Genomic DNA, 17000 nt, shown 5'->3' on the forward strand with positions numbered 1-17000 from the left:
TTTTATAGAGTGAAGAAATAAAACAATATTTCAGCCCTCAAGATACTATTTCAGCTGTAGTTTGCCAATGTATAGTGCTATAAAACTAGTATTTCTTTATTTTGGACTCTAATTTTGCATTAATATAATCTAATATAAATTAGTTTTTATGATTATGTCATATTTGAAACAGTATAACAATATTTGAAACAGTGTATCCCAAAATTAAAACAATGACTTCTTAATAGGGATGTATATTCAAGTGAACATGTTGCTCAGATTCAACTGTCTTATCAACTGTGTGTACCTTTGTCTATGGCCCTCTTTGTTGTGACCTGATGAGATTTTATTTTAGATCTGCTTATGACACAGATCATCCTTTTTAGTTTTGTCTTGTAGTTCAATTTAATGAGTGAATTACATTTTCCTTCTATATAGTTCTTAAAAATACTTAATAGAAACAAGTCAAATACAAAATTCTATAGTGCTTCTATAGTTTTCTGAAAGTTGTAATATAGTTCCTGAACCAATTATAGGTTTGTGTAAATGTTTTTTCACATAGAAATCATTTTTTCACTTTCTCTCTCTCTCTCTCTCTATGTATATATATATATAATATTTCTCTAAATAACATATTAAAATATTTTCTAAATATCTAATATCTAAATATGATGCAATCAACAAAGCTCCCTTCATGAGTGGCCAATAATCTTGTCAAAATTTAAGTATGTTTCATTTGGCTTTACTTTGACTTTATGAATTTTTATTAAAGCTTAGATATTCCTATCTTCTCTTACTTAATATTCACCAACCGGCTATTTAATCTTTTAAAATTAATTCCAGAATTCAAAAAGCAATCTTAAGTTACTCGGAAATTCTATAGTCGATATTTTGAAGATTTTGAGTTCTTTCAAAAAAAAAAAAAAAAGTCTTTAAGGGATGCCTGAATGGTCGATTAAATGTTTGTATCCTTTCAGCTCATGATCCCAGGGTCCTGGGATAAAGACTTATGTCTGGTTACCTGCCCAGTGGGGAGTCTGCTTCTCTGTCTTTGCCTGCCGTTCCCCCTGCTCATGCTCCCTCTTTCTCTCTGTATCAAATAAATAAATAAAATCTTAAAAAAAAAAAGTCTTTGATGTCTTTCCTGTTTACCTGTGCCGTTTGAAAGAAGACCTGCAATCTACTTTGGCAGTGCCTTAGCTTTCAACTTAAACACATAATGTAATATCATATATTTCCAATACTTTGATGACTGGATATCATCTTCCAAAGAATGCTATTTCTCTTATTTCTAGTGTCAAAAAAATTTTTTAAAGAAAATAATTACAAATTTTAGGTGTCATATGTGTTGGGGTGAGTGTTGTCTGTGTGAGAGACAGAGGCAGAGAGAGATTTTCCTCTCTCACTTTTTTTTTTAATGGTAGCTGTGGGCTCTCCACCACTTATTCTTTATTAAGATATGGCCCATCCAAAGGGAATGATGTTGGTCTACTCAAACGAGGTCGTTTTTCCTTCCCCAGTGCAATTAATCTTTTCATCATCTTCTTATTTCTCTTCAGGGCATAACATTCAGGGCATAACATGTTGTCTTCTAGGCCTGGGGGTGGGAAAGTGCAGGCGGGTAACAGGAAGAGAGAGATCATCCTTTTGGGAGTGTCAGGCACCCAGGCCTGACCTGCATGAAATTGCAGGTGAACTCAACCTTGTGTGTCTGCCAAGAGAGGTCTGCCATGGACCACACACCACCGGACACCAGAGTCTTGCAGCAGAAAGGTCTCAACAGAAGCAGGAATGGAACGTGAATTCATAGACTTGGACTGACTGGCTCTCACAGCAATTCTTGACCATGCTGCCAACATGCCTTCCTGCGCTAATGTTACCACCTCGACTGTATTAATCCCCCCCCCCTCACTCTTCTTACAACTTTTCCAAAGCCTTGCTTTCTTGACCACCATCTTGCCTTTCCTTGAACATGACTGCAATTTAGCTTCTGGTGATGTTTCAGGAATATTCTGGTTTATTTCAGGGTAAGCATGTTTCTGGAGCCTCATATAAACCTCTATTTTCTGGCCATCGGTACTCAAATTCAGTTGTTGGCACCATTTCCGCAAAGTGTCCCAACGTACTTTATTAAATGAAGGCAAACTGGTTGGTAAGGGAAGGACTTGCATATTACAACTGTGTTTTGGACAAAACTTGAATTGTTCATTTATCTGAGGATGACAAACTTTATCACTTGACCCAGGCATCATCAGGCTGATTTCTGAAGTTGAAGAAACACTTGGTTCCATTTGATGTTCTTCATTAGGCTCCTCATTCACTGGAACCAATGTGAGAATCACACTTTCTTCCTCTACTGCCTCCTCAGAGAAATTATGCTCATTGTTCTTGTAAGCTGAGTATGCCATTTTCAGGTAATGTTCAGAGGAAGGCAAAAGCTATCTACCTCGGGACATCTGCCCTCTCTCACTTTTAACCTTGACTCTTCTCCTACCATTCTTGTTCCTTTTCCCTTCTTCTCCTTCCACCTCCCAGCTGCTGCTTCTTTAAATGTGGCATTCTTCTATTCTTGAAATGAATCAGTTTAGTCTGTGATCCTCAATGGTACATGTTATTATTCTTCCTTTATTGGCTTACTTACAACATTCTCTTTAAACAGCTAGAAAAGATATTGTCTTAAGCAAGTTATATAGTTCTTCAGACTCTGCTGAGGAGAGCTTGCTGAAATCTTGTCAATTTATGTTTTCTAAAGTTTAAACCTAGTAGCCTTTTGCCCTTTAGTTAGAGAAAGTAGAAACTGGAAACTGCTAATTAATTTCTAATATCTTAAACAATATGAAATGGTTTGTAAATGACAATTTAAATTATGCGTTACTAAATATTACAATATAGTGATAATTGTTACAATAACCATAAGCACTGAGTGACATCCAGAAAGTAAAAGACAACATTGATCCTGTTCTAGTAAGAACTAAAGTAGATTGTTGGGTGAGGGATAGTGGTTGAATTTACAAAAGAAAGAGGATAGCGTTTCAAGAAGAGATGCATTGTATGCAAAGGCCTACTGTTAGGAGAAGAAACTAATTTGAAATGGCTCAGACACACAAAATGTGAGAGAAAAGAAAGAATCCTGCATATTTGTTAGAAACACAGCTCAAACAATTATTGAGGCCAGGTAGCTGTGCATAACATGTGAGGAGTTTCATAGTTTAAATGAGAAACTATAGAAAGATCTAAAGGGAAATGACAACACAAACTGTTTTTTTTTAAGATTTGTAAATAAAAAGTTAACCATAACTGTTTCTGTGGGTTTTCATACCCTTGATAATGCCTAAAAATATGACCCCTGGTTTAATTTACTTGTATCACTAACTCAAGAAATTTATGAGAGTACATTTGTAATATTGAAAATTGAGACTCTAGTCAAACACTATGTTCCACAGCTCAAGCACGTGTGCTTCTTTGTCAAGATAATTTTATTATGTAAAGAATAAATAAAATTGTTAAGATGCATTTGAACAAGAGAATAAGAATGAGTCCACTGTCCCTGAAAAGGGGCAAATGCCTGGTTTATCATGAAAGATGAGGGATCCCCCCAAATGGTGGCTTCCTTGAGCTGAAATAGTTTGTGTCTGCCCATACTTGTCACATTTCAGTACACATATACAATATTGGAGTCATCGGATTACAAAATCTGGAACAGGAAGACAAGGGAACTCTGCTATACTGTTGCTCTGAAAATGATGTTGTAGTCTATCTTGTATTATTCTTCAAAGTAAAACAAATTTGTTGCTGGAAGAAGGCTAGCATTTCTCAGGCATTTGTTAATCCAGCCCTAATACTACACTGCTGTGGTAGAGCAGAATAAGCATTGCAAAACCTATTTATCTAATACATTCAAGTGATGGAAGAGTAGAAGTAGGGAGACTTACTTAGAAAGCTGAGCATTCTGCTAGTAGTTAGGATAACTAGGACAAGAGAGGTAAAAGACAGAAAATACAATAAAGGTAGTGAGGATGAAGGGGACAAGATAGAGTTAGAACACAGATTAAATAAGACTTGAGGATTAATGCTGTATTAAGGGCAAGGTGAAATAACTTCTCAACGTCTGTCTTAAACCACTGAGTAAGAGACATAGAATGAAGATAAGGATTAAAGACGTAGATGATAAATTCACTCCTATGCTTTCGGAGATCTATAAGGAAGGAGTGTGTTGCAATTACTTGCAGTTAGTTGTTTCATTTGAAGGATTTAATTGAATGCAAAACAAGCCTCTTTTTATCTTACTAATATTATAGAAGCATACTTACTGTTGTTTCAGCTCATATTTTATTTTCCATTGAAATCATTTCCTTTGAATGGATAAAATCTATTATTTAATACTCCCACAGATTTACTGCATTTTCTTGGCTCACTGTCATTGTTCAATTTTTAATAAATTGCTGGACATCTTCTTAAGTACCCAGCTCAAATAAGTCCTTTTAATCTACAAGACTGCTGTGTTACACACCTACAAATAAACTCCTCATCTTTGAATTCTCAATTTGTAATATAAGTAATAATAGTAAAATTTATTTGAAGATTTTCTTTGTGCCAGACAATATGTTAAAATATATACATATAATTTATGATGATGGTATAAATGTATTCATGTACATACATGCATATTCAATATATCCATATACATATAGATATTTATGTGTATATATATGTGTGTGCCTATATATAGAGAGAGGGAGAGAAAGAGATATTATTTAAATATTCTTTCTTATGGCACTTAATTCTTCCTACATTCAATTCTGTGTATATGTGTGTGTGTTTACAGATCTTAACCTATACGGGATTATTAGACTTCCAAGAGATAGTTCTAAATCTGACTTATTATTCATACCCCTCACAATGCTTTCTCTGTGATTTTAAATATATTTTTTGATTGGAAAAAAAAAAGGCTGAGTGAGTGAATAATGAATCTTCTATCAGAGGAATATATGGGGAAAAAAAGAACCTTGTATGTTGTGCTCAATAGCTATTTGAACAGGAATTTATAAAGACATTAACACTAAAATAGATATGGTTTTGGTCCCTTGGAAGCTCTATATACTTTTATAATAGCTACAAAACCTGTGTGCTCAAGTAAATTACTCAACATAATCACTTAATTATCATAAAGTTAAAGATATTTTCTCCATTTAGGCATCCACCCTGCTTCTAAACTGGTAAATACTGAAATCTTTCCAAGATGATAAAATTTCTAGAATGTATGTATGTGTGCACCCATAAATGTAAAGAAATCCATTACATGTAAAGAATACTTTACATGTACAAATACATGTAAAGAAATACATTCTCCTGAAAAATTTGAAACTTAGAAAAAATGCTAATATAAGGTAGTCAGTTTTCTAGTCCTGGGGAAGTAATTTTTTTTTAAGATTTTATTTACTTATTTGAGAGAGAGAGTGAGAGAAAGCAAGCATAAGTGGTGGGAAGAGGCAGAGGGAGAAGCAGACTCCCTGCTAATCAGGGCCTACCACAGGGGGTCGATTCTAGGACCCTACGATCATCACCTGAGCCCAGGGCATATGCTTAACCAACTGAGCTACCCAGGGGCCCCCTGTTCTTAAACATTATTTTTCAGAAGACAAATTAGCAAGAGTGATTTTGTTGCTTCTGGTTTGGTTTTTTTTGTTGTTGTTTTTTGTTTTTTTGTTTATTTTGAGATTTATAAATATATTCTTAATGACCTAAAAAGCCCTCAGTTAAACATGAGGGAAAGAGTAGGCTAATTGTATTTTGTATAATGCTGTCATGTAAAGCCACGGTTTTAACAGAAAATTTTCAATATAAATGTTATCAAGTCAAATGTTATCCAATAGAAATTTTTCTAAAGATGAAAATGTTCCATATACGTGTTGTCCTATGTATTAGCAGCTAACCCCAACTCATTACTAAGATTTGAGATGTAGCTAGTAGTACAGAAGAACTGAACTTTTATTTCCTTTTAATTAATTTTAATTTAAATATCCACATGTGGCTAATGGCTATAATATAGGAAAGCAAAGCAGGAATTGATAAATTTTACTCAGTTGGGACTTCATGTACAAACTTGCATCCTCTAAGACCCATTATACATAAGTTTTGTGAAAATGAATAATCACTTTCAGCTTTTTTAAAAAGGAAATTGCCACAGGAATCCACAAAAGTCTAATTTTGGAAAGAACAAATGAGTATAGATTTACTGCCATGTTAATTAGTGCTTAAGGGTGTTAAGAAACAACAAACAAACAAAAAGATAATAAGGATATAAAAAGCTACCTGTTGGAACTACTTAGGGAACCAGAAAGCATTTTTCTCTGATGGCCTAATTTGACCATATTTCAGTAAGTCTGTCCAAAAGAACAGTTTGTTTAAAGACAAAATTATCCAAATAAAATATACTGTATGGAATTTTGTTAATATGTTTATTTTAAAAACAAAGATAATCTTCATTTGTTTGAGGTCTGGTTGATAGGAAAATGTATAAATCACATTTATCATCTTTCTTATTGCCAGGTATTTTGTGTGACTTTTTACATTTATTTGGAAGAAGCAAAGGAAAACATAATTATTTTGTCCTGGCTCTTTAGATATTTTGAAAAGTCCTTTCGATTTAGTCCAAGTCTTTTTGAAATACTCTGATTTGGATTAAAAATGAGCATTTTTGTTGAAAGATTATACAGTGTAAAACAATTCTTGGTTAGACAACTGGGTAAACTTATTTAGTATAATTTTCAAGAAACCGTAGAAATACAAATTTTCTTGTTCTAAGTAACTGATGTCAAATTGTTTTAAAATGTTCTTATAAAGGCTCATAAAGTAAATTAAAATACAATCACATTGATTATAATAGCATGAATGCAGCTAATACTTTGAAAATAAAGACTAAAGGGCAAAGTACACATAATAAAGAGACATGCAGTTAAATTTACTAAAAATCATTAATTATTTTAAGCATAAACTCTTAAACCTAAAAATTAACTTAGTGTCTTTATCAGTCTGTGAAAAATGGAATAAAAATGAATTATGCAGATCTTACTTTCCAATAAAAGACCCATACAATACCATTAGAAAAAAGAAAGTTTTTTTTTTTTTTTTTTTTTTTTTTTTTTTTTACTCTAATCTCTGATGAGAAATATTTTGGGATGTTATATTTCAATGGTAAATGTATAGATGTATTTAATGCAGTCATTCCTTATCTTGACCCCATACATAAAAACACAAAATGTAAGTGTATACTTGTCAAAATAATAACTTAATTTTTGCCTCTGAAACTCTTTAGATCACAAGAAAACTTTATGCTTTTAAAATAGAACTATCCTACAACCCAGCAATTGCACTACTAGGTATTTACCAAGAGAATACAAAAATATCGATCCTAAAGGGCACAAACACCCTGATGTTTATAGTAACATTATCAACAATAACCAAATTATGGAAAGTGCCCAAATGTATATCTATTGATAGGTGGATAAAGAAGAGGTGATAAATATACACAGTAGAATATTACTCAGCCATCAAAACAGAATGAAATCTTGCTATTTACAATTGTATGGATGGAACTAGAGGGCATTATACTAAGCAAATTAAGTCAGTCAGAGAAAAACAAATACCATATAATTTCACTTATGTAGAATTTAGAGAACAAAACAGATAAACATGAGAATGAAGAAAAAAGAGAGAGGAAGTAAAACATAAGACTCTTAACTGTAGAGAACAAACTGAGGGTTCCTGGAGGGGTGGTGGATAGAAAATGGACCAAATGGGTAATGCATATTCAGGAGGGCATTTGTGATGATCACTGGATATCACATGAAAGTGATGAATCATTAAATTCTACACCTGAAACCAATATAACACTATATATTAACTAACTAGAATTTAAATAAAAATTTGAAATAAACAAAAATAAAACTTTATGCCTGAGTATGCATTACCCTTACTTGTTTGGGACCCTATAATAGAAATAAGAACTGAGACAAATAAGTACCATAGGCTAGAAATTAAAGGCATTTCCCAGAGGCAAATATTAAGTAAAGTGTGTGTGTGTGTGTGTGTGTATGTGTATTTATATATTCTTTTAAATTATTTTATCTACTTGTCTCTTTGAAGACATCAGACATCTACAGAAACCAGGACTTCAAAGGACAAGATTATGAACATAAAGAAGGGAGATGACTTCTAGCCCGAGAGCAGCTGAATCTTTCCTGAGACATTTGCCAATTCTGTATATAGAAGAAGCTAAGGATCTGAGTCCACTTAGCTGGTCAAAATGAAAATGCAGAGACACAAACAAAAATTTGAGATGTTTTGTGGGACAATATTAGAAACTATGAGGATGAAGATCCTGGTGAGAAAAGCAAAGCATAGAATTGAATCACTTGCTCTGTTTTCCCCTCAAGCCAATAGGCTGCAACCAAAAGCTATACAAAGGAGACTAAGAAATTAAGTAGAATGTTTCTTGAAAGCAGAGCATAAATATTATAACTATTCCAATCCCTAGGATCCAAGGTATATAGCTCAGAAGGGACCCTGATGACCATCTGGGACTCACAGTAATGTGGTTATGACTGTGAGGTAGGCAAAAATTTTGTGTAAGTACTCAAAAATCATTAAATATAAAGAGAAAAAAAATGATAAATTCAATTATATTATTTAGAACTGCCCTTCACCAAAATATTAAGACAAAATAAAGCCACAAAATTGAAGAATATGACTTATAATACATGTGTCTGACAAAAAGTTAGTCCATATTTAATTAAATTAATTCCTTGTATCAACTTAAATAAGAAAGAAAGAAGCAGAAAAGCCTAAAGAAAAGGTGATCAAAAGACTTCAACAGCACTTGCTAAAAGGATATCTAAATAACCAATGAACATATGAAAAAGCACTCAGCATCACTAGTGATCAAAGAAATGCAAACTCAAATTATAGTAGTATCACACATATCAGCATGACTAAAATGAAAAATACGTCATATGTTAACAAGGATGCAAAGGCATTGGCACATACATTGATAATGAAGGTTTAATTTTTTTATATTTACTTTGAAAAATTATCAACATCTAGTAAAATTTAACATACATACAGTGGTAATTCAGCAGTTCCATTCCTGGCAATACATAGCAGAAATCCACATTCATGTTCATGAAATACATGTTCACTTTTATAAGCAACTAACGAAATGTTTTCCAAGGTGACTGTACTAATTTGCATTATCACCAGCAACATATGAGCGACCTGTGACTGTGCATCCTTAATGACATTTTGTGTTATGACTATTTTTATTTTACCTATTCTGATATGTATGTACCAATATTTCATTGTAATTTAATTTTCATTTTCTTAGTGGCTAGTTATCTTTAATATCCTCATGTGCTTATTTTATCTCTATATATCTTGTTTAGTGAAGTGTGTATCTTTGCCCATTTCTTAATTGGTTTGCTTATTTTTTTAATGTTAAGTTTTGAGTCATTTAAATACTGTTTTGTTATCAACAGCCCTCTGTCAGATATGTTATTTGCAAATATTTTCTACTTGTCTGTAATTTGTCTTTCATCATAACAGATTCTTTTGCAGAGCAAACCATGAGGTCTAGTTTTATGAATTTTCCTTTTATCACTTATGCTTTTTATGTCAAATCTAAGCAGTCTTTGCCTAGACCTAGGTTCTAAAGATTTTGTCATTTTTCTTTTTCTTAGTTTTATGATTTTATGTTTAAGTCCATGATCTATTTTTTTTCAGACACAGAAGATTTTATTATTCCTGTTGCAGCAGGCAGCATAAGTCTATTTTTCTTAATTTCTACAGAGTGTGTGGTTCAGTAAAGTTTCTTTATTTGACAGTTGATGTCCAATTGTTCTAACACCACTTATTGGAAAGACTATTCCTCCTCCATCGAATTGCTTTTACTCCTTTGTCAAAACTAAATTGGGCATATTTGTATGGCTCTATTTCTGCATTCTCTATTGCATCTTTATTGTTAATAGCCAGAAACTAAAGTCAATTCAAATTTCCATGAACTTTAGATTGGCCAAATAAACAGTGGTAGAGTCAAAGAGTGGGATATTAGAAAGTTATAAGAATAAAAAATTATTACTGCTCAGACACACACAATAGATGCATCTCAAACAATACTGAGCAAAAGAATTTAGGCAAAAAAACAAGGCATTATATGTATAAGGTTTGAAATGGTCAAAACCTTTTACATTGTTATAGTTCAGAGTAACAGTTACATTTCATTGAGAAGTGACTGGCAAGGGTCATAACAGAGCTTCTTAGGTGTCAAACATTCTATTTTTTGATGTGTGTCATGGTTAGCCTTGTGTGTTTACATTGTGAAAATTTTCTTAATTGTACATTTATGATAAGTGCGTTTTTCTGTATGCTGGTTATATGTCAACATTTCAATTAAAATATGAGTAAAAATAGCCTCTTTCATTCCTTGATGAGTTTAAGTGAGGAGAATATATACTATTCATGTACATGGAAGGTATGCTGGATGAAGGATTAAGGACTAAGAATACTGCTCAACTTGCATATTACTCAATATATTATAAAGTCTTTCTCACTGATAACTTACAAATACAATTTTTTCTGTGTTTCCCAACACTAAGAACAATTTCTTCATATTTTGTGTTGCTTAAATATTGGATATGATACTGTGAAAATCAGGAATTAACTTCATATACCCAAATAGTTTGACAATAGAAAGACATTTTTTACTTAAGTTAAATTTATATTTTAAAGGCTTTAGAAGAACTTTTTTGGCACAAAATGAGTCCAATGCATAAACAGAACTTACAAATAGAATAAAAAGTAAAAAGGCAAATATGCAAAGCTGAACTTAACTTTTTTACTCAATATAAATTTTAGGAGATTTGGTGAAATGAATTTATAACAGGATAACAAAATCTTTTGATGCAGCTCCCTCTTTTAGTATCTTACAATTTTTTGCAGCATTGTGAAAACAATGCTGTAGAACAATGAATCACAGTAAAATGTCACACAGAGAAGAGAACAATCCCTTATTTTGAAGAAGTTAAGATGGCATCTTTATGGAGAAATCCATGACTCTCCAAAACTCCTTATTCAAAAACTCTCCAAAACTTTCCAAAAACTCTCTTTATTCTAATCTTCCTCAACTTTTAGAAAACATAATTCATAACCTACAGGGGTTATGCAGGGTATATTTCCCTCATTTTTAGAATTGTGTTGTACAAGTATAACATACTCTGAAAAAAAAAAAGTGTCAATACATGTTTCTTTCTATGATATAACTTACATGTAAGGTTTTATTAACTGGCAGTATTTGTTTCCACTTCACATTTTTATGCAGAACATTGTTAATTTCCTCTGTACTCTTTCTTCTGTCAGCTTTCTCTATCTTTCTCGATAAAAGCTATAAACATCTCATGGCTAATGACTATTTTATACACAAAGACCTTGTCAAAGCTTTTAAATACCCATAGTGATCTTTCATTAATCTCTTGGACAAGTCAATTCTCTACATTTTCTGTTGGTTATGTTTGTGGATATTGTGGTTCATTGAGTTATAGAAGAAAAAAAATATATTGGCAAATAAAGGATGCAGAGTGTGTGTGTGTATATATATATATATATTTAAAGAAAGACACAATGAAAGATGTATGGTTATCAGGGATGTAAGGAATTAATGGCCAATAGAGTTGAAATAATGGACACTTAGGCAGGTCTTCAACATCTGATAAGGAATTCTTGCTTAAATTAGGAAATAGGAGTGAAATAAGCAGTACAATAAGTAACTTGGCAACATCACTATGGATGAATTAAAGAAAGAAAAACTAGATTTTGAAAAGTCTCTCAGGAAGTACTACACTTGACCAAAAAATAAAAGTAAATTTTAAGCTAGTGAATCCTCAGTGAATGAGGAAAAGATACTATCTGTATGAATGATTAAAAAAGTATAAGAAACAATTTGCAACTAATATATTATGGGGACAATGGCTAGGATTATGACATCACTGGAATAATGGTTATGTACTGATGAAATTCTCAACCAAATTAGAGAATTTAGAAAGAAGAGCTGCATTTCAGTATAATGAGTAAGTTTTTTATTGGATATTTACATACATTAAAAAGACAATATCTATTTGTAATTTTTAGTCACTAATTACATCTAACTTTGGACATCCTAGTTTCCCCCCCCATTCATTATCAATCATAAAGAATAAATGAGACCTTACCTGGCATGCCAGTGTCCTGATGCAGAGGCAGGGGACGGTAGCATAATGGTTGTCAAAACCCAAGTCAAAATCTGTCAGTAGGTCAAGATCAGCACTTCTAAAAATGTAGTGAATTGAATGGAATAGAACACAATATAAAAAGAAAGTATCTGAATGTATCCCAAGTAGTAAGGGTAAGTGTCTGTGTGTGTGTGTGTGTGTGCGGTGCACGTGCACGTGCGCACATGTGTGCATGCACATACACGTGTGTGGGATCATTACATAAAAATAATTTAGCTTTTCATGTGGATCATTCAAAACATGATGAAAACTGGGATGCCAGGGTGGCTCAGTTGGTTAAGCCGCTCCCTCCAGCTCAGGTCATGATCCCAGTTCCTGGGATCAAGTCCCACATTGGGCTCCTTGCTCAGAGGGAGCCTCCTCTCTCTGCCTCTGCCTGCTGCTCTGCCTGCTTGTTTTCTCCGTCTCTCTCTCTCTCTGACAAATAAATAAATAAAATCTTTAAAAAAAATGATGAAAACTACTGCTATAGGAACTTAAAAAAACACCCTGTGGAGTCAGACATCCTGGGTTTGAATCCTGGATCCACCAATATCAAGTATTTTGCATTGGCATGTTACCTGAAATCTGTAAAATAACTGAAAAACCAAATAAGATCATAATTCATAACATGTCCACAGAGTTGCTGGGATGGATGAATGAGGTACATATATGTGGAGGGGTTATAATGGTGCCTAGATCATATTAAGTTCAGTGAATTAAGTCAGATATATCCTCTCTCTACAAAGGCAGCAAAAAGCACTCAATATTCAGCAGTCAGTAGTATATCACGTTTTTTACTGTAGATGCCAGAAAAATGCCTACCTTTAATAATGCAGCTGCTAAAGGAGAATGGGACTCTGGAAGTAAATCTTTAGACAGTTAAATAAACCTCAGGACTATAGAGAGAAAGGGCTATATAGCCTCATTGGCCAGAGCCCTTGGATTTAAAGGCCTTTCAATTCCTTTCATTTTTCTTAGTCTCCATGGAGGCAGGCTTCTAAGCCAACTGGTCATTCATTTCTATTAAAGTATTTGAAAAATCTTCTCTGGTTCCAGAAAGATTTTATTGGATATCAATTGAAAGTTGAAGTGATTTCATATGTGATTGACAGTACCAGTCTTTTATTCATTGATTTTTAAGACTGTAATATCTAGTTCGGTAGAATTTGGAAAAATTATAAAACCACAATGATTTCTGTTTATTAAAAAAAAAAAAGTGGAAACAATCATGGTTCTTTCCAAAATCTATGTTTGTTTATTTAATGCTTAATTTAACAAAATGTAAGCTTCAATTTTAAGATGCAACAGCTATTTCAGGTGTTACATGTGTTATTTTACATTTTTTATAACAATTCCCATTTTTTCCACAATAATGCTGATTAAGTTGAAATATTTTCACTGCTCTCTTTCTCGTGCCCTTTGGACCTTGTAATTTATAACTTGTCTGTTAATGTCTTCTAACCTCTCCTCCTTCCTCAGATATAATTCAAAAGCCTTTCCCCTTACCATATCACCTGTACCTTTTTCTTTTTTTTTTTTAAACATTTTATTTATTTATTTGACAGACAGAGATCACAAGTAGGCAGAGAGGCAGGCAGAGAGAGAGGAGGAAGCAGGCTTTCCACGGAGCAGAGAGCCCGACGCGGGGCTCGATCCCAGGACCCTGGGATCGTGACCCGAGCCGAAGGCAGAGGCCTTAACCCACTGAGCCACCCAGGCGCCCCTCACCTGTACCTTTTTCATACCCACTTTTACTAAAAGGTCACTCTCAAACTAAATTTTACAACATTCCATTCAAAATAAAAAATAAATACATCAATGTTTTAAATAAATCTGGTAAATCAATTACTTGAATTAATGTCTTGGGAAGAAGGATAAGAAAATAACCTGACATATAGTTTTCGAATACTTTTTACGAACATATTACTAGCTCCAAAATAAATATAGTTAAAGATAAGAACATTTATTGTAAAACTATTACAAACTAACTATACTTGTGCTGTTTTCAGACAATTATTTTTCTTTTTTACGTATGTTTTATATACATATAATTTAAAAACATAGGTATTTAAAAAGCCTCCAACAAGGATAATGTTCTGAAAGCTTAGCAATGACATCATGATCATGAATATTAACAAGTAGCTTTCTTTGAAAATAAATTTCTTGAAATTTAGAACACTGAAAAAAATAAAATAAAATTAAGATGTTAAAAAAAGTCTATCAATGACCAACCCTGCTATTGATTAATTAACAAAACAATATAATTTACTTCTCCTTGGAAAAAATTAACATATATGCATAAATATAACACACACACATATATAACATATAAACATAAAATGCAAAGCACCAAATCATAAATAAATAAATAAATTTAGTACATTTCAGAGTGGAAAAAAAACCTTCAAATGTACAATCCATTATAATTAACTTTCACATAGTAGACCCTATATGCATAATAAATAGATCATTTAAATGTTATTCCACTGGGACAATGAGCACACATCCGAGAGCCTAGGGAGACATCTGTGTACTTTTGTTTTGATTGGTAAGCTTCTTAAACTTTCTGTTCTTCAGCTTCCTCCACCATAAAACAAGGATAATACAGGAACCAAGCCCACTGGATAGCAATGAAGACTAAGACTAAGAAAACTGCTCTACACAAATCACTTAGAACAAGGCCAGATATGTGAGTCATAAATGCTACTTATTTTTTATTAGTTACTTCAGAGATAAGTATTGCAAAACACTAAGAGCTCAGAATCTAAAACATTTATATAACTTTATGTTATCTGTAAAATTCCCTTTCCTGGGGAAGGAAATTTAACAATTTTAGTTTCATTTATTCCAAAATTTTATATTTAATATATTGTTAGAGGTTTTATTATAAAGGAATATTCCTTAAGTGGGCAATGTTTCTAGACTACATATCTGAATTTGAATTATGGAAAGAGATTAAGGTTATAATTCTTAAACTTTACTATGCAAAAGTATCATTGAAATACATGTGGTTTTCTACCCCTGTAATCTCTGAATTCAAATTCTGGATGAATCTTCATGTTAACCAAGCATTGCAGTGGATTTTGATGCAGGTAGACCTAGTGAAACACAGTGTGTTAAAAAAAGCCATTTTCTTCAAAGCCTGTCCCCAAAATTCTTATGTATGTTGAATAGTCTATAGATATATTTGATTTCACATGTAAACTCAAGCAGTAAACTTTTTTTAAAAATTTTTTAAAAGATCTTATTTATTTATTTGACAGACAGAGATCACAAGTAGGCAGAGAGGCAGGCAGGGATTGGGGGGCGGGGGGAAGCAGGCTCCCTGCTGAGCAGAGAACACGATGAGGCAGGGCTCAATGCGGGGATCAATCCCAGGACCCTGAGATCATGACCTGAGCTGAAGGCAGAGGCTTAACCCACTGAACCACCCAGGTGCCCCAAGCAGTAAACATTCTAAAAGGATGTTCTTCAATTTTAAAAATAAGATTGAGGAAACTGAATACTCAAGAAAAATTCAGAGCAGATAAAATATTTAGTTTCTTTCTGTCAATAGATACTTCCAATTGCAAGGCTAAGGAGAGAAAAATAATGATAAAATGAAGATAGTATGTGCAGAATGATTGTATCTTCTTAAAAATGATATCTATGCTTTCATTCATACAAATATAAAAAAAAGGGATAAGTTTAAGACTAATGAAGTGGAACAAAGAAGTTTACAAGTGAGCTGTCAGGATAATTTCATAACATTTTGCCTAATGAAATATTGGGGTGGGGTGAAGGGTAATCTAGATTAAAATCTTAACTGAGATTTAACTGATTAAATTCATAATACTACAAATTGGCTATCTTTTCATGCATTGCAGAAACATGCCTAATAGCACATTCTTAATAGGTAACACATATTCATTAACAAACAGATGAGGTAGCATATACAAAAAATGGCTGTTGGATATTGAGAGAAGAAGAAAAAACAGTCTTAAAACTAAGAAATGAGCAAATTATGTTTTGCCTTACTGCAGCTTGAAAAAAAAAATCACTGGTTATGGTCTCTTTAAAATTAGCATATACTGTCTAGTACTCTTATGCTTATGGTCTCTGCGTGACACCATTTCCTGTCTTCATGCTTGTCAGCCCTATTGGATCCTACTGAAAGGGGATGAAATCCTGTTATTCCAATTTCAGACACAGATGTGACTTTCTCATTTGCTTCTTCAATGTTTTAATTTTGCCTCCAGACTGGTATTCCACACACCTGGCACCTCTCACCACCAAACCCCAGACCTCCTATGTAAAATCCAATATAGACATGAAACTTTTAAGAATGTGTGAATTTAAAATACAAAGCTTTCTTTTTCTTAAAATTAGCTGCTTATATAAGAATCCTTGAACCACCCCCCCCCACTCTGCCACCATCCTGCTTTATGTATTTGTTAGCAATTTTAAAATTTGGGATGTATAGTTGATAGTAATAAAATTTTGTTTTGAACAAAAATATTTTTTTTAAAGATTTTATTTATTTATTTATTTGTCAGAGAGATAGAGGGAGAGAGAACGAACACAGGCAGACAGAGTGGCAGGCAGAGGCAGAGGGAGAAGCAGGCTCCCCACAGAACAAGGAGCCCGATGCGGGACTCGATCCCAGGATGCTGGGATCATGACCTGAGCCGAAGGCAGCCGCTTAACCAACTGAGCCACCCAGGAGTCCCTGAACAAAAATAT

At 33.1% G+C, this 17000-nt stretch overlaps 1 pseudogene; it reads right to left on the reverse strand.

The window, feature by feature from the left end:
* Positions 1-1421: 1421 nt before the first annotated feature.
* LOC111155941 lies at positions 1422-2387 on the reverse strand (annotated as a pseudogene).
* Between the last annotated feature and the right edge of the window lie 14613 nt (positions 2388-17000).

The sequence above is a fragment of the Enhydra lutris genome, unplaced genomic scaffold (genome assembly GCF_002288905.1).
Source record: "Enhydra lutris kenyoni isolate GAN:26980312 unplaced genomic scaffold, ASM228890v2 scaffoldscaffold3, whole genome shotgun sequence".
Classification (NCBI taxonomy): domain Eukaryota; kingdom Metazoa; phylum Chordata; class Mammalia; order Carnivora; family Mustelidae; genus Enhydra; species Enhydra lutris.